A 19,569-nucleotide genomic window follows, 5' to 3' on the forward strand; every position below is an offset into this window, starting at 1 on the left:
AAACATTAAAAGCAGCAGTAATTAATAATTATCAGGAAAATGAAAATAAGAGTGGGTCCAACATCCTAATTTCAAAATTCCCTCCCCCCCCCCGAGGGAGGCATGGGGGCCTCGGTAGATGACCAATGACCCAGATGTCAGGGTCAAACGAGGACCAAACAAGGAGCCAAACGGGGGGCACCACATCAGCGGCCAGTACCTCCAAAGGCCCAGCGGAACAGCTCCGTCTTACAGGCCCTGCGGAACTCACCAAGGTCCCGCAGGGCCCGGACAGCCGGAGGGAAAGCGTTCCACCAGGCCGGGGCCAGAGCCGTAAAGGCCCTGGCCCGCGTGGAGGCCAGCCGCATCATTGAGGGGCCAGGGACCACCAGTAAATTGGCCTCAGCCGAACGAAGAGGCCGTACAAGGACATATGGGGTGATGCGGTCTCTAAGATACGATGTGATTAGTGATTAAACATTCATAGTCCAGTTTTAACACCCACTCCATTATATCACATTGGTTCCAATACATTTGTGACACTACCACTGTGCCACATGCATTATTTTGTGTCCTTAAGGGGTCCTTTTCCTGTCACCAAGATTATAATGCACATATGCAGGCCTATTGCATGAGAGACCATGACCCCTTGGCACATATACTGAAGCGTATAATAAACATTAGACTTGCCAACCTCCAGGTGGTGTCTGGAGCTCTCTCTGAATTACAATTGGCTCCCAGACAACAGAGATCCGTTCTCCTGGAGAAGATGTCTACCTTCGAAGGTGGACTCTATGATACTACACCCCCCTGAGGTCCCTCCCCTCCCTAAACCCCACCTTCCCCAAGTTCGACCCCCCTCCCAAATCTCCCAGACTTTCCAAGCCCAGTGCTGGCAACCCTACATACCACATGGCAAATTCATGCGTTTTAGAAAATATAATAGCTATAAGTCAGAATAGAAAATCCAACAAACCTTGGTGCTGAATTTGAAATAGGTCTATGGCACATGGTATGCTGCATTTCATTTCCCCACGAGTGCTACCAGAGAGACTGAAAGGTTTACTTCACATCAGCTTTGAAAATACCCTTGGGTGAAGTAATCTCAGAATAAATGGATCATATATTTTATATTTCAAAAGCAGCCAATTAAGTAACCTCCAGTTGTTCCCTGTTCACAAGATATTTCTGCAAATAAAAGGCTGTGTATCAAATTGTAGGGTGTCTCCAGGAAGGGAGGTCTAAAGGGGGAAAGCAGCTGACAAGAAGGTCTCCTTGTGTACTCTTACCTTTCCAGTTTGGCCAATGGAGAGTGGAACTGTAAGCAGCAGCAGCAAGATAAAGCGGAAAAGATACTGGATACCAAGGCAGAGGGTTCTTTGGACTATGAACAGTACCAAATGTGGTTGCCAAAATAAAGAATGCAGATGGCTCAGGTTGATGCCGGAGCATGTGCTTTGTATGTAAAAGCTCCCAAATTCAATCCCCACCACCTCTAATGAAAAGGAAACTGGGGGAAGGCGTGGCAAAAGTCCTCTGTGGCTGTTTCTGCATGGCACAATTACACTGGGTTACAATCAGTATCTTACAATCTGGGTCTCTGTTATCACAGTTTCTCCCTTCACATGGCTGCCCATTTCTGGGAAGGAATCGAGTGAAGACTGGGAGGAAATGCTCCAGTTTGTTTTGCACAAGCCCAGGTCTTTTGTGTTTACACCACAAGCGTATCCACACATGCGCAAACATCTCCAGTGTCTGATTGGCTGTTGTTTTGGGGCAGCAGTGGGGGTAAACAAAGCCTCCCCTTTTTCCAGTTCTGAATAGGGCCTGGTGCAGACCTCAACATGGCAAGCGGCAGCAAAAAAACAGTGGGGCACAGCATCACATCCCATTCCCACTCAAGTTCTCTTATTTTTCTGGAAAATGAGAGACGCCCCTCCCCTGTGATATGCCCACTAACACTCAGTCCAAAGCACACATCTCCCTCGCTATGTGCTCTGAGCAACCAGTACATGTACAGAAAAGAAAAGAAAACGGGGACATTTTGGGACTTGACTAAGCCAGGTGAAATAGCACCTGGTTGATACCATGAGCAGAAAACATTCTTGGGGGAATGCTTTGGGAAGGGCGGACAGCAATGGTTGCCAGCTCAGCAGAGTTGAAAAATGAAATGACATCAGGTGGGGAGATCAGGGGGGCGGGGTGGGAAAAATAAACTAGTTCTGCTCCTATTGTGTTTGCACAGCAGTGGGTTCACCGCAGGATTTTTAGAAAAGAAACACCGAAGTGATTTTTCAAAATCCCGGGATGAGGGAAATATCGTGGGACAAACCTGCCTTAGGACCGGAAACTGTGCAAACTTCTTGGCCAAACTGGGATATTTTCCTTGCTCAACCCAGGATATTTGGACCGTGCATAAACAACCTATGTGAGACCTGTAGAACTGTTGCTGGTCAGGTGAACTATACTAACCTTGCTAGGTTAATGGTTTGATTCAGTATGAGGCAGCTTCATATGATTGCACAGTTGCACTGTATAATTTCTTCTGTTATCCAAAATCTGTTTTTTTTTTGTTTGGAGAACTATAGTTGCCTTTGACTGGAGATGGGGAAGAACAGAGTTGTGGAGATTTATAGTCAAGAGAAAATGGTAAGAATCAATAGAAGGCAATGCAATTCTTCCCTTCAATGACTGGTCTCTGGAGAGGGCAATACAATTCTTCAATGGCTGGAATCTGGGGCGGGACACAGACTATATAGTTTGCTATTTGTCATCCATACGAAAATATGGGGAAACTGAAGTCAATCTTGGTTGATTCCCCACTGAAAATTAGATGCATGTTTGTCACACAAAATATCCAGGTTTCCAGCAGAACTCCCCACTGCACCAGCGCCGAACACGCTTTCATCCCATTTCTGGCGACCCCCTCTCAGCACGTGTTATTTTAGAACCTGGAAGAAAGTAGACCTTTTCAAAAAACCATGTGGGGAATCTGGAGCGGTGGGGAAGGTGTGGGGGTGAATCCGGATTCATTTTCCCCGCTGCTGGTTGTGACGTGGAGCCTCCCATCCAATGAGAACACAGTGGGTTGTGCACAATGCGCGCACAGCCTTTTAAAAATTTTGCATACCTGAGATCCACGTGGATACGAAGCAACATGGGGACGGTTTTGACTGATTGACTGAGTAGAAGGCAATACAAAGCAGTGCTGCCTATCGTATCCACGTGGATCCGACTACATGGAGGTGCGTGGAAGCAGGATTTTGCTTTACTCGCCCGTTTCTTCATCTCAGTATAGAGTCATTCTGCACATGCTCATGCAGACGTAGATCTGCAAGGTTAAAAATAAAAATCCCGCCCCAACACAATGCAGCAGCCAATCAGGATAGCCCCTGAGCAGATCGTGTGTTCACCTCAGTGGGGAATCCTTTGTTGCTGCTGCGTTTCTGGGAACAAGGATCATTTGTGGGGCAGAAGCTGCAATGGGGATGCTGAAACCGTGCTCAAAAGGTCCTGGTTTTTCCCAAACCGGTTAGTATCTACATTCATTTTTTCCGGTGGGGAATCGACCGTTGACATCTTGGTACGTGTCCTTCTGCATTTACAAATGTGATTCCGTTTTAAAAATGATATCTGCTAAAAGACACCCAGGGGATAAGAGAAAAGCATCTGTCATAAAAATGGCTTTTGCAACACTATTTTTAAGACGTCTTTGCCAAATCTTCATTCAAAAAGATGGCAACTGAGATTCTCAAAATGTCTGCATTTTGTGTAAGATGCTAATGTAACCCATGCCATTTTAGACTTTTTGTTTTGTTTGGATCTTAGGGCCCAGGGGATAAGAGCTCACTGAGCATGTGCAGTTGGTAAGCTTGCTTACTTATTACCAACTGCAAGAGCTCCACCCTCCTCAGTTGATCTGGCCTGCAGTAGAAGGAAGGCCTACAGCTCAATTGAGGGAATTACTTATTTTTTACAGGTCCAAACTGAAGAAAGACCTGCAGCAGCTACATCAGATGCAGAAGGCCAGATGAGAGAAAGAAGCCCTGCTTTATTAATAGTTTGGACTTTATTGCTATCTTTCATTATTGGACATTGTTAGTGGTGGCTACTGTTCTGAGTGTTTTTTTTTCTTTAAAAGCACTGAAGATTTTGTTCAATTGAGTTGTGCTGCATATATATATATATATATGTTCACTGTATGTTCACTATTATTTATCCTTAAATGATAGAAAGTTGTGTTAAAGATTAAAAGTTTGTTAATTTGTTCAAGCAATTTCATATTTGTTTGGTAAGCCACAGGGTGCTGTCATATATTATTTCCTAGGTCTCCAATGGAGATTGATGTGGCCAAGGATAAATAGGTTACACTAAGTCTACATCTAGTTTTGTTGACCAGAACTATCAAGCCTTACAACATTCCAGTCCAAATTTACACTGCAATATGGCCAATTTATTATTTATTTATTATTTATTTATTGGTTAGGTTTATATACCGCCCTCCCCCGGAGGGCTCAGGGCGGTGAACAATAAAATAGAGCACATATGTCAACTTTAAAATCTGTTCAGTATCAAATAATATAGGCTCTAATAAAATAAACCCACCCCATTAATGCAGCATTATTAAAATCCACATAAAAGATGGCGGCTACTATCAAATCCCCTTTAAAACCAGAGGGAAGGGGCGGCAGGATCCATTTGATATTATAAGGAGGGAGGGCCCCTCAGCGGCTAGTCTCCCCAAAGGCGTGGCGGAACAGCTCAGTCTTGCAGGCCCTGCGGAACTCATTAAGATCCCGCAGGGCCCGGACAGCTGGAGGAAGAGCGTTCCACCAGGCCGGGGCCAGGGCTGTAAAGGCTCTGGCCTGGGTGGAGGCCAGCCGCATCATTGAGGGGCCAGGGATCACCAGTAAATTGGCCTCTGCTGAGCACAGAGACCGATTTGGGACATATGGATTTATCCTGGATTTAATAGACCGTTCATCAAATACATTCAAGATATATTATATGTTTGCTGATTGCATCATTATTACACTGAAAGAAGGACTCCCACACAGGGTTTAGGATCTTTAGGCTAATGGAAGTAGGCCTGCTGTTGTCACTCTGCAAAGGGTGGATGCAGATGAATATACCTGCCTACTTGATCAGAAGCCTTTCAAAATACACCCTCCCAAGGAAAACAGTCTCTTGCTCATTGGCATGGATGAAAGGACAAGGGAGCAGCAGTGGCGTAGGAGGTTAAGAGCTCGTGTATCTAATCTGGGGGAACCAGGTTTGATTCCCAGCTCTGCCGCCTGAGCTGTGGAGGCTTCTCTGGGGAATTCAGATTAGCCTGTCCACTCCCACGCGCGCCAGCTGGGTGACCTTGGGCTAGTCACAGCTTCTTGGAGCTCTCTCAGCCCCACCTACCTCACAGGGTGTTTGTTGTGAGGGGGGGAGGGCAAGGAGATTGTAAGCCCCTTTGAGTCTCCTGCAGGAGAGAAAGGGGGGATATAAATCCAAACTCTTCTTCTTCAAATCCAAACTATGATAAAACCAGCCCAATTGCAAAACTGTGTTAAAGAAACACAAGCCCTAAAATAAGCATTATTTCACTATTTCAGCAGTGTTTAGGGTACAAAGACATCCTTTCCTTTTTATGTCGAGAAAAGTGTCTGAGAAGGGGCCAAGGACCAGCTTTGTACACACAAGATCCTGGGTTCAATCACAAACCCCTCTAGTTATTGAAGATGGCAAAGAGAAGGTTGGAAGAAATTTTTTTTAATACCTCACTTTTTTCTACCTTCAGAAGCCTCAAAGCTGCTTCCAATCACATTTTCTTCCCTTGTGAGGTAGGTGGGCTTGAGAGAGATAAGAGCAGAGGCGTAGCTAGGGGAAATGGAGCCTGGCGCACAATCACAGTTTTGCTGTCCCCCTTCCCCCCATGTTCATTTGTGCGTTTTGTATTTTTAGTGTTTCTTTCAGTTTTTGGCCTGAAGGGGGCGTCGTTTTTAGGCTAGCAACATCAAAATTTCAGGGTATCTTTGGAAGACTCTCCTGTTAATACCTCCCAGGTTTGGTGAAGTTTGGTTCAGGGGGTCCAAAGTTATGGACCCTCAAAAGGCCATCTACTATTAGCGCCCATTGGAAACAATGGGAGATGGGGCACCCCCTTTGGGGATCCATAACTTTGGACCCCCAAAACCAAACTTCACCAAACCTGGCTGGCATCAGAAGGAGACTATCCTGATGATATCACCTAAGTTTAGTGAAGTTTGGTTCAGGGGGGTCCAAAGTTATGGACCCTCAAAAGGTAGCCCCATCTACTATTAGCTCCCATTGGAAACAATGGGGGATGGGGCACCTTCTTTGGTGGTCCATAACATTGGACCCCCTGAACCAAACTTCACCAAACTTGGCTGGTATCAGCACGAGTGTCACCAGATGATATCCGAAAATTTTGGTGACACTATCCTAAAAACTGAGCCCCCTGCTGGCCAACAAAGTAAAAACACTAAAAATATCAAAAATACATTTTTGCTGCTCCCCCAGGCGCGCACCCGGCACGACATGTACCCCCCTTTCCTGTGGTAGCTACGCCACTGGATAAGAGATAACTATAGACCACATGTATAACCCTTCTTTTTGCTCATTAATAGCTAGTAAAGTTTTTCTCATTTGAATAGCAACTAAGACTCTGGCCGTTTCCGCACGAAGGCGGAAACGGCCGGGTCGGTGTTTCCGACGCCGACCCGACGACGCTGGGACCGTCCGCATGGACGGTCCTGGGAACAGCCGGGCAGCCGGCGCCACGGAGCACCGGCGCCCGGCCGACCCGGCATGTCCCCAGGCCTCGGCGATGCGCCGGAGGCCCAGGGACAAGGTAAGTGCCGGGTGGGGGAGGCGTCGTGAAGCCGCTGCCGTTCGCTCAGCAGCGGCTTCACGGCAGCGTTTCCCCAAAAAGAGTGCTTCCAAGCGCTCTGGGGAAACGCCGGCTTCAGGCCGGCCGGGTGGCGCGAGGGCGGCGCAGCTGCGTTGCAGCTGCGCCCCCGGTGCGAATGGCGGCCTGGAGATGGCGTTTTTGCCGTCTCCAGGTCGCCATTTAATTCCCATGCGGAAACGGCCTCTGACTTGTTTATTCTTGCAGCTCTGTTAAGCTCTGCTAATGAGCACATAAAATGTTCTGTGTTCAGCTTCTCCTGTTTGCTGTTTCTCAGTGATACTAACTATAGAGTGCCTTTAATGACCCTATAGGAGCTCCTATACATATACCTGATCCCAGAATACAGAGTATATCTGCTGTTTCTGGTGGTCAGAAAACTTCACATCTGGAGGAGGTCTGGAAGCAGTGCAGTGAAATAATAGACTCATTCACAAGAAGAACCTCCAGGTGGCTTCCAAGAGTAACTACAGCCTCTTCGGACTTTTCCCTGTTGCTATCACACCTAGACACAGCTCAGCAGTTAAAAACTGCATACAGCAGCTAAGCTTTCAAGGCCCCTTCCGCACACGCAAAATAATGCGTTTTCAAACCACTTTCGCAACTGTTTGCAAGTGGATTTTGCCATTCCGCACAGCTTCAAAGAGCACTGAAAGCAGTTTGAAAGTGCATTATTCTGCATGTGCGGAATGAGCCTCTGTTGAAAGGGCAGGACTTTTTTTTAAAAAATCAACTTGTTAGCAGCCATGCTTGCTATGATGTGTTGCTTAGCCGAGTGTCGCATTTGGGGCTTTTCCTAACCTAACAGGCCTCAAGCGGCATCTCATGTAAAAGAATGTCTCTCAATCAAGAACTTCACTGTCTCTGGGGACTCTATGGCTGCCCACAGACCATTGGATATTGTGTTATTGTTGTTCTAAAAAAAAGCTTTATTGGTGACTGAATGCCAAAGCACGTGGGCCACTTCGGACATGCTTGGAGATGACCTAAACCATGGTAAGAACATAAGAACATAAGAACAAGCCAGCTGGATCAGACCAAAGTCCATCTAGTCCAGCTCTGCTACTCGCAGTGGCCCACCAGGTGCCTTGGGGAGCTCACATGTAGGATGTGAACGCAATGGCCTTCTGCGGCTGTTGCTCCCGATCACCTGGTCTGTTGAGGCATTTGCAATCTCAGATCAAGGAGGATCAAGATTGGGAGCCATAAATCGACTTCTCCTCCCTAAATCTGTCCAAGCCCCTTTTAAAGCTATCCAGGTTAGTGGCCATCACCACCTCCTGTGGCAGCATATTCCAAACACCAGTCACACGTTGCGTGAAGAAGTGTTTCCTTTTATTAGTTCTAATTCTTCCCCCCAGCATTTTCAATGGATGCCCCCTGGTTCTAGTATTGTGAGAAAGAGAGAGAAATTTCTCTCTGTCAACATTTTCTACCCCATGCATCATTTTGTAGACTTCAATCATATCCCCCCTCAGCCGCCTCCTCTCCAAACTAAAGAGTCCCAAACGCTGCAGCCTCTCCTCATAGGGAAGGTGCTCCAGTCCCTCAATCATCCTTGTTGCCCTTCTCTGCACTTTTTCTATCTCCTGGTAATTGCCGGGGACCTTTCAAAATGCTGGAAAAGTTGGTCTCGGAACTGATCTAGCAAAGTACTTCTTATGTTGGCTGTTGTGGGTTTTCTAAGCTATGTGATGGTGGTCTGGTCGTTTTAGCACCTGACGTTTCACCTGCATCTATGGCTGGCATCTTCAAGGGCATGTCCTAGTAAGATTGCTTTTGAATGCTCTTAGCTGCCCTGAGCCTGGCCTTGGGCTGGGAAAGACGGGGATATCAAGTTAAATAAACATAAACAAAACATGATGTGTTTCTCTCTGTGGCAAAAGCTTACCATGACATTCCTCTGAAGATGCAGATCAAACCACACAGCCAGTCAGAGGCACAGCAAGGGAGGAAGGCGCCCGCTGCACTGGTATGTCCCCACCCCCATCCCGCCCTGGAATGCCCTAGCCACGCCCCCTTAGGGGCGCACGCCCGGAGCATTGCACACCCCTGCCCCCTTGGCCTCTGCAGTCAGTTGATTCCAACCATGAAAACCTTCAACAATATTTCTTATGTTCTTAAGAAAAAGAGAATATGGTTGCGGATTCTGGGGATTCCAGCTTTTAAAAGGGCAAATTACGAAAGACTAAAATCCGCCTGACCCCCAGAAAAGCTGCGCCAACCCTGATCTTGTCCAAGCCATTTAATGAAGGTTTTCAACCCATAACTATCTTTTGTCCAGTTTTTTTTCAGTCCACGTGCTTTACATTAAAAAAAAAACAGAAGAGACTCAAATTCTTTCATGTTTGGAAACCCTAAAATCATGGTATGAAAAAAGTTTCATCCTCAACCTACACAAACTGGTTCTCACCACATATGCACCTGATGAGTACATCTTCATAAGAACATAAGAACATAAGAACAAGCCAGCTGGATCAGACCAAAGTCCATCTAGTCCAGCTCTCTGCTACTCGCAGTGGCCCACCAGGTGCCTTTGGGAGCTCACATGTAGGATGTGAACGCAATGGCCTTCTGCGGCTGTTGCTCCCGATCACCTGGTCTGTTAAGGCATTTGCAATCTCAGATCAAGGAGGATCAAGATTGGTAGCCATAAATCGACTTCTCCTCCCTAAATCTGTCCAAGCCCCTTTTAAAGCTATCCAGGTTAGTGGCCATCAGCACCTCCTGTGGCAGCATATTCCAAACACCAATCACATGTTTGTTTCCTTTTATTAGTCCTAATTCTTCCCCCCAGCATTTTCAATGAATGCCCCCTGATTCTAGTATTGTGAGAAAGAGAGAGAAATTTCTCTCTGTCAACATTTTCTACCCCATGCATAATTTTGCAACATTTTCTACATGCAACATTTGCAACATGCAACATTTTCTAACCCCATGCATAAAAATAAAAAAGAGAGAAGTGAAGGGGGTTCTTAGTTTTGTGCTGGCTTGACTAATTGTTGCAGCTGAGCGAAAAGAACATGAGATGCCCTTTTAAAGCAATTCTTGTTCAGCCCACATTTTTTAAAAAATCATAAAGCAAGTGCCACAAAAACAGGTGATCTGCAGCATGCTGGAAGCATCCTTTTAAAATACTCTGAACGCTCATTTAAATTTGAATTAAAATTCAAATGGATACAAGATCAAACTTCTGGTTCTTGGGCTATTTAACCAATATTGGTAATTTCTGAAACTTTTATCCCGATGTTTAACCTCGCGGGATCTTGCGGCAGCTCATACATATTAACAAGATAAAAAGATACTGTGCTGAATGTGCTTTTGGGGTACTGTATGTACTTTAAAAAAAAAAAACTGCAGCTTTGGTGATGTTCTACATTTGCTGCCTGTTCAGGAGACCTCTCTCCAGGCACAGTTTGTTGGTTTTCCAGGGAGGCATTTGGATGTCAAAATGGTTCCTACTACCATTTACCCACTTGTTGATGTTGGGTCAAACCAGGGGTCCCCAAACTTTTTAAACAGGGGGCCAGTTCACTGTCCCTCAGACTGTTGGAGGGCCGGACTAAAAAAAAACTAGGAACAAATCCCTATGCACAAATGATTGTAAGATGTTTGATTTCACCTTTCAGCCTTTCTGTCATGGTCTGTTTTTAGAACAGTGACCAGAGTATGTCAAGTACAGGGTGGGCTCCAAATATTGTTGGGGAGGCTGTGGAATACCTTCCCCTGTAAAAAAAAAAAAAGCAGAACTTTCCCAATGAAGCATTCCATCTAACCCAGGATCAGGTATCTTCCTGGGTTCTTTCCTCCCTAGCAGCCAGCGAGCGATTCGCCAGCCTGGCTGATGCCAATGGGAGTGAGGCGGAACAGAAAGCCTGAGAGCAACACATGGAGTAGCCGAGAGGGAGAAGAGGAAGTGAGCGAGGCGTTGCTAATGTGTAAGGAATTTCCAACTCTGGGTCAGAAAAAATTCCATGGGAGATTTAGGGGTGCCTTAAATCATGCTTAACAGCCTTTTAGCCCGTTCTGGGGCCGGTTCCTCCTCTCCCTCGAGCCCCCACTGCACATGAATGGAGCCATTGCTGCCATGCCTGGCGGGCCGGATAAATGCCTTCAGGGGGCCACATTTGGCCCCCGGGCCGTAGTTTGGGGACCCCTGGGTCAAACAGATAGCCGGAGAGAAAGGAGGCACTGTTGCATTTTTCTTTGCCAGCTGCATTGGGCCCAGATTGGCACGGTGCCAATATGGCTATCCTTCTCTCCCCATCTGCACAGGGCCAAGGAGACACCGAATGCCATCATGACACTCCTTGCTGACTATACCAGACTGGGGTCAGCACAGGGCCAAGCTGGGTGCCACTGTGCCCCCATTCCTCCTCATTTGGCCACACAGGGTTTAGACCAGCATGGGAGAAGCTAGACCAGGAGTTTCCAACTCTGGTGCTTCAGATGTTCATGTCATACAATTCCCAGCAGCCCCTATTGGCATGGCCAATTGGCTGATGTGAATTGTATTTCATGAACATCTGAAGCACCAGAGTTGGACACCTCTGAGCAAAGGCATAGCTCCAAGGGTGTAGGGGGGGGGGGTGTGACACACTGGGTGCGCACCCCTGGGGGTGTGTGGTGAGGGCATGGCGGGGCATTCTGAGGAGTTTTGGGGTGAGGGTGGGATGGGATGGGGGTGTTCTGGGGCAGGGCGGGGGCGGAGGACGCACCGGGCGCTTTCCCCTCTTAGAACATAAGAACATACGAACATAAGAACAAGCCAGCTGGATCAGACCAAAGTCCATCTAGTCCAGCTCTCTGCTACTCGCAGTGGCCCACCAGGTGCCTTTGGGAGCTCACATGTAGGATGTGAACGCAATGGCCTTCTGCTGTTGCTGCTCCCGAGCACCTGGACTGTTAAGACATTTGCAATCTCAGATCAAAGAGGATCAAGACTGGTAGCCATAAATCGACTTCTCCTCCATAAATCTGTCCAAGCCCCCTTTAAAGCTATCCAGGTTAGTGGCCATCACCCCCTCCTGTGGCAGCATATTCCAAACACCAATCACACGTTGCGTGAAGAAGTGTTTCCTTTTATTAGTTCTAATTCTTCCCCCCAGCATTTTCAATGTATGCCCCCTGGTTCTAGTATTGTGAGAAAGAGAGAAAAATTTCTCTCTGTCAGCATTTTCTGCCCCATGCATAATTTTGTAGACTTCAATTGCTACACCTCTGCCTCTGAGCTAGACAATTCTATGTCTCTTGTCAGCCACATAATGCCCAGGCTAGCAAAGTGAAACTGGGTGCCACTGTGCCTAGGATCTTTCTTACTGGGGCTATGGGGAGCATTCTGGAATTTTTCCTGGCCAATCCCTCCACTTGAATTTTCACATTGGAACAAAAAAATTACAAATCTATGTCAGAAACCTCTGTGGGCACAGCATAATAAAAAGGCAATACACATCTTTCACATAACTAAATTGCTCTTAAATCCTATGGATAAGTATCTTCTAAAGTATGCACTGAACTGAAAAAAAAAAACCCAGGGGGCATGACTTACTATCCTAACATCTCACCTTGTCTATGAAGGATGCAAATTGGTTATTGATCTGCTTCAGCTGCTCCTTTTCTTGATGCGTCCGTTGTTGCCAATATGGATCTAGATCAACATGGACTGGCTGAAGGAGGTTGGCATCTATTTGGATAGGCTGGATTCCAGGGCTGGTAAAACATCCATCACCAAATGCACTCCACCAAAACAACCACCAAATTCTCCACCATCGTTGTCATGTCCTCTGCCAAAGCCACAACATCTTTTGCACAGGCCCCCACTCATATCATGGCTGCCTCTATAACCTACACACCGACGGCAGAGACTTCCACTTGCAAAAAGTAACTTCCCTTCACTGAGGCTTCTGTTTCTAACAGGTAACGGAGGCGTCCTCCATTACTAATTCCACTGGCTCCAAAGTTAGCCACAGTCCTTGAACTGAATTCTCGTCTCCTTCTACCTCCTGGATATTTGCTGCCAACTTGGAGAAACATCTGAGTAGGTCATCGATGGAGAGAAGGTTCCAGATCGTCCAGGAGAAGACAAGGGTTAGGAAAGACACCCTCTGATTCTCAGCCCTTTTATCTGCTCCCAAAGATGGGCTTGGTTGCATGGGGGCGACGAGGAATCATTGCCTTTATGAGCCTGTTTATGAGCATTGTAAAACTCAATAAGGAGTATTTTTTTCCTCACACCGCCTTGTGTGGCAACACATTTTCTGTAAACCTAATAAAAGAATCCCGCTGTTGGCAATTGACTGACTAAGGTAGCCTGAACATCAGGATCCTATATCAGGTTTGCTTGAGTTTTATTAAAGTTTCAGCGATAGCAATTTTGGTAATAAGGGAAATAAGTCTTGGGTGACTCATAGGTTCTGATAGAAGCAGTTTAAAGTCTGACTCTGAAAACCTTTTTCAGGTGATACAGTGTCTTAATATTTCACTAAAATAGATTATACAGATACAGAAAACATTTAATGGCATAAGTTGCAAAGATTTAAAAAAATACAAAAATTAAAAGATAAAGTACAAAGCAAAATTAAGATCTCTTGTTTATGACTGTGCATAAAACCTGGCCGTTTGCTCGGGAGCATCCCTGGATTCGTTGTTTAACAGATAAGCAGTCTTCTACTGGTCTGTCCAGCACTCTCAGCCCATCCATTTATTTATTTTATTTATTTATATATCAGATTTATAAACCACTCACCCCCGAAGGGCTCTGGGCGGTGTACACTAGGCCAGACACGGTATTACGTACAATGGCCAAAACAACAATACACGTGGCTTGAAAAAGTATACACGTTTATGGACTTGGAACGTATTTCACTTTCTTTACAGGAGGAAGACACAAGAAAGAAAGAACTGGAATGGAAACCATTGGAAGATTACTTCAAACTATATTATCAGGCAGATAAGTGTAGATAGAATTATCATGTATTAGATAAGTAGTATAAAGATAAATATAAATATGTAATAAATGAGTAGGTAGACTAAAGTAGACAAACATTTAAATGGTTTGAAGCAAGGTTTGAATATAATAGTCGTATATAAATACTATAAGATAGAACCAATATGTGCAGATCTATATAGAACATTTCCACATATTTGATCATTTTGATTTATGAAACGTTAAAATCAGGAGAGAAGTCTTCTGAATAGGACGTATAAGTACGAAACCTCCAATATGGGGAGACAATATAATTTCTTTTTTAAATATTTGAATTGGAATGTACGAAACTGAAATGAAATGTATGAAGTCAAAATACGAATGTACAAATTGTACTTTTATTAATGTCCAATAAAGTTTATATATATATACGATATATATATATATATATATATAAAAACAATACCCAAAATAAAATAAATTAGAGCAGGTTAAAACAAATTACAAAACGTTCTGGCCCTGTTATGAAGGGGGCAATAATACAGAACATGGTGTACAGTTTCTGCAGTTTCCAACGTACAGATGCAGAAACGTTCACTATGAGGTGTTTTGGAGCCTCTTCTGCCCCTCAAAGTGGAAGGAAGCACATTGTATCTGGCCAAAGTAATGGCACGCCAGTGTTCCGGATCAAAAAGAGCCAACAAATATCTGGCAACGCCTAGGCCAGTCATGGCGAACCTTTTTGAGACCGAGTGCCCAAATTGCAACCCAAACCCCGCTTATTTATCTCAAAGTGCCAACCCGGCAATTTAACCTGAATGCTGAGGTTTTCGTTTAGAAAAAAACGGTTGGCTCCCTCTTCCTCCGCCCCACCCGCTCGAGCGGGGGCCAGCCTGCTCTAGCCTCCAGCAAGTCCCGTGCGCACTGCTCTGTGCCTCTCTAGCATCTCTGCCTCCTCTGCACCACCTGCCCCCCTCGAGCAGCAGCCACACGGAGCACAGGCACCAGGCCCGCCAGCCAAGTCCTCCCTGCCCACTGCAGTGCGCGCATGTCGTGCTCAGTGGCTCAGGCCAGCCTAGATGTGTGTGTGTGTGGGGAGGGTGATTTTCCACCCCCCACATGACGAACTCTGTGCGCGCATGCCCACAGAGAGGGCTCCGAGTGCCACCTCTGGCACCCGTGCCATAGGTTCGCCATCACTGGCCTAGGCCGCCGAATGGGATGCCAAGGGAGAGCAGAACTTTTTTTCACGAGCCATTGATTCCTGATGTTCTAATTCAAAAAGTCTAGATTTTATAGTGGAAAAATAGATTAAATAAATGCATACTTCAGTGTTGTGCTCATGTTTTGACTAATAATAATAAATAATTGTGTGCAACCTAAACTGATTCATGACAAACACAGGGCCGTGAGGTATTCAAGGCAACAGATGAGTGGAATTGGGGGTCTGCCATTGCCTTCATCTACAGTGGCGCAGTGGGTTAAGAGAAGGTGCATTCTAATCTGGAGGAACTGGGTTTGATTCCCCGCTCTGCCGCTTGAGCTGTGGAGGCTTATCTGGGGAATTCAGATTAGCCTGTGCACTCCCAACACACGGCAGCTGGGTGACCTTGGGCTAGTCACAGTTTTTCGGAGCTCTCTCAGTCCCACCCACCTCACAGAGTGTTTGTTGTGAGGGGGGAAGGGAAAGGAGTTTGTCAGCCCCTTTGAGTCTCCTACAGGAGAGAAAGGAGTGATTTAAATCCAAACTCTTCTTCTTCTTCTACCTAGAAACCTCTTTCTTGGGTGGCCTTCTGCCCAAGTACTAATTGTGGCCATCCCGGAGTAGCTTCCAAGATCTTACAAGATTACTATTTTCTGGGCCATTCAGATGGCTATGGTTCATCTAGTAATATTTACTAATAATTACAGAGTTCTGCTTGATTCTCAAATCTACAAAAAGATGATCTCCTGTGAGGCCTTCCTCAATTGAGAATAGACCTGCTGGGATTCAGGGGAGGGTTTGGAGGGCTCCTACCCTCAGAATGTGGAAGTCCTTCCCTACTGGGGTGAGGTTAGTTTAATCCCCTCCAGACTTCTGGATTTTATAAATTGGATTAAATGTATTGCATCTGGTATTATTTGCTGGTGACTTTATTGTATTCATATGATTTTATTTTTGCTTGAGGGCAGCGATTTTTGTCCTTCTGTGAGCTGCCTTGCATGTTGCACTCATAACCATAAGGTTATGAAACGAATACATAATTTGAAAATGAAACATTCAGACCAGTCAACAAATAGTGACAATGAAATATTCTGGTGGATGCCTGGCCGTTCATAGCAAAAAAATCCACCCTGGTCAGTTTTGTAGAAAAAATAAGGTTTTAAACTATGGTTCTTTTGATCTTAAAACATGCTTTTACTTGATAAGATAGTTCCGTTTTAGCACAGTATGGTTTAGCAGTTGCTGATTGCATTAGGAAATTTTTGTCATCCAGACCAGCAACAAACAGTTCTTCAAGTACATCAAAAGCAGGAAGCCAGCTAGGGAAGCGGTAGGCCCGTTAGATAATGAAGGAACAAAAGGTGTGCTAAAAGATGACAGGGAGATTGCAGAGAAGCTGAATGAATTCTTTGCATCTGTCTTCACCCAAGAGGAGGTGAGGAAAATTCCTGCACCTGAACCAAGCTTCTTAGGAGGTGAATCCGAGGAACTAGCAAAGATAGTGGTAGACAAGGAAGAAGTTCTGGCAGCCATTGATAAACTAAATGCTACCAAATCCCCTGGTCCAGATTGCATTCATCCAAGAGTTCTTAAAGAGCTCAAACATGAAATTTCTGATGTTCTCACTTTAATATGCAACTTATCCCTGAAATCAGGCTCCATCCCACAGAAGACTGGAAGATGGCCAATGTCACACCAATCTTTAAGAAAGAGGTCTGAGGGGGGACCCAGGAAATTACAGGCCAGTCAGTTTGACATCTGTTCCTGGTAAATTAGTAGAATCTATCATTAAAGATAAAATTGTAAACATGTAGAAAAGCAAGGCGTGCTGAGAAAGAGTCAGCATGGCTTTTGCAGAGGCAGAATCCTGTCTTACAAACTTACTAGAGTTCTTTGAGGGTGTAAACAGGCATGTGGATAAGGGGGAACCAGTGGACATTGTCTACTTGGATTTCCAAAAGGCTTTTGACAAAGTTCCTCACCAGAGACTGTTGAGAAAACTCAGCAGTGAAGGAATAAGAGGGGAAGTCCTCCTATGGATTAAAAACTGGTTGAGGAACAGGAAACAAAGGGTGGGTATAAATGGGAAGTTCTCACAATGGAGAGATGTAGGGAGTGGTGTCCCCCAAGGATCCGTTTTGGGACCAGTGCTCTTTAACTTATTCATAAATGACCTGGAAGTAGGGGTGGGTAGCGTGGTGGCCAAGTTTGCAGATGATACCAATTATGTAGAGTGGTGAGAACCACAAAGGATTGCAAAGAGCTCCAAGCGGACCTTGATAAATTAGGTGAGTGGGCTAAGAAATGGCAAATGCAGTTCAATGTAGCAAAATGCAAAGTGATGCACATGGGGGCAAAAAATCCAAACTTCACATACCCGCTACAAGGGTCAGATGGACTCTGGTCTGATCCAGCAGGCTAGTTCTTATGTTCTTATGTTCTTCTTATTCATCAAATTTATTTATTTATTTATTTATTTCATTTAATTTCATTTCCTATTTCCCCAATGAGGGCCCAAAGAACGATGGGGGTAGGGGTCCAGAATAAGTTCAGATCTAAGTAAGTATAAATGTTTTAACTACCTAGATAAATTTCTTAGCAAACTAAAATACCTTTTATTTTGGTGATGACCATGGGCGTCAACATTCCCAATTCCATCACTCTGCAAGGGTCAGAACCATGCCTGAGTAAGTGAGTATGGAATGAACACAGCTAGACAAAGAAAAGTGGCTGGGGAATTTGTTATAAAATATTTATACTCTTGAGCCCAGACATCCAATTTTCTTAATCTCATGGTCAGTGTAGAGATGTGGGAGGAAACGCTCACTGGTCATTCTGCTACCTGGCCAGTTAAACCTGAGTTGTCAGATGCTATGATGTCAAACTTTCTGTGGTGTGAAATCTACCTCCCCATTTTCTCTTCTTGTATGGTGGCAACATTTGGAGGTTTGATAATACTTCATTCATTCATTCATTCATTCATTCATTCATTCATTCATTCATTCATTCATTCATTCAGAGCACTCATATCCTGCCTTTCCTCTGGGTTCAAGGCACGATACAATAATAGTTAACAATAGTAAAAACACGCCCAGCTAAAATCAGAGATAAAAGGGCATGCCCCAAATCTCCCCCCTTGGTTAAAAGATGTTTGCATTTAAACCCCCCTTAAAAGTCCTGGCAAACAGGCAAACCTTGCATTGTCTCCTAAAAATCTCCAGAGAGGGGTCACCTGTCATCTCGTTGGGGAGTACATGATAACAAATGAAAAGATGTAGTGGAGTCACAACAAGGAACAAAAAAGAACCTAATACGTCAAGGCAAAGGGCAAAAATACAAGAATGCAGAACGTGTTCCATTTACTGTGAAATGCAAATGCCAATGTGTATACCCCCCCCCCAAAAGTGCATAAACAAGTGCATTTGTCTAACTCATCAAAATTTTCTAACAGAATCACTAGTAAGTCAACTGTTCTTAAGTCCAAAAGATTCTATATGGCAACAAAGTTGTATCCCTTAGAACAGGGTCCTCTTGTAATTGCCGGCAGATTCAAAGACAGAGAAGTCACATATGAGCAATGAAGACGGGGAAGAGATCTGTAATTTTACCATATTTTACATGGTGCTATATGTAGGATATTGATGCTGTTTCGCCTTCAGTTAATTCGATGCCTCATATTGATTCCCAAGACTAAACATGCTCTAAGGTTCACCCTTGACCCTGAGGGCGAAACGGGTCTCTTCTCCAGAATTCCCCGGCTTCATTGTTCATAAGTGACTTACCTCATCCAGCAGCTGCTTGAAAAGACCTCCTCGCAATTCTCTGTTTTCCGCACTGGTGCTTCAAAGGGGGAAATAGAAATGTGGGGAGCAACATTCTGACCAGCTCTCCCTGGTAGCGTTCAGCTATACAAATGATTTTGGAAACTGGCACTGTGGCAGTTTGGTCTCAGTCATTACTCAGTGCCGGAATTACTGCCTGTCAAGGCATCATCTTTGGTGGCAGCTGTGTCTGCCAGGGGGGAGTTGCCAGGTTCAAGAGTTGCCACCCACAAAGCAGGAAGCCGGCTGGTGCTGAACAGCCAAGCAGGAGCCAGAGTCACAAAAAACCCACAGCACAGCACTGAAGATGCAGAATACGAGAAACAGCTCAGCCACGTTAGCAGCATCCAAGCAACTGGGGCAGATGTAGCCTATTGAAATGACTGCTCTCCCCAGAAGCACCAGCAGACCCAATCTAGTGATAGTTCGTAAGAAGCAATACCTGTCCAGAAGAGCACCAGAGGAACTTATCTTGTGGCAGCTTGCTCTGATTCACCCATCCCTTAACTGCTCCAGGGGGTCTGGCCTGGAAGTAGCTCAAATTGGAGTTACTACCCTCCCTAGAAGCACAGGGGGTTGCTTGCCAAGGATAATATCATGGGTGGCAGCCAGGAGGACCCAAAGGCAGGAAATATCCAAGACTAAACATCCCCTCTGGCAACAACAGGGGAGTCAGCTCAGGCCGAATCCCCACCGGGAAATTCAATCTAGATCAAACCAA

Source organism: Sphaerodactylus townsendi, linkage group LG03 (assembly GCF_021028975.2).
Source record: "Sphaerodactylus townsendi isolate TG3544 linkage group LG03, MPM_Stown_v2.3, whole genome shotgun sequence".
NCBI classification, from domain to species: domain Eukaryota; kingdom Metazoa; phylum Chordata; class Lepidosauria; order Squamata; family Sphaerodactylidae; genus Sphaerodactylus; species Sphaerodactylus townsendi.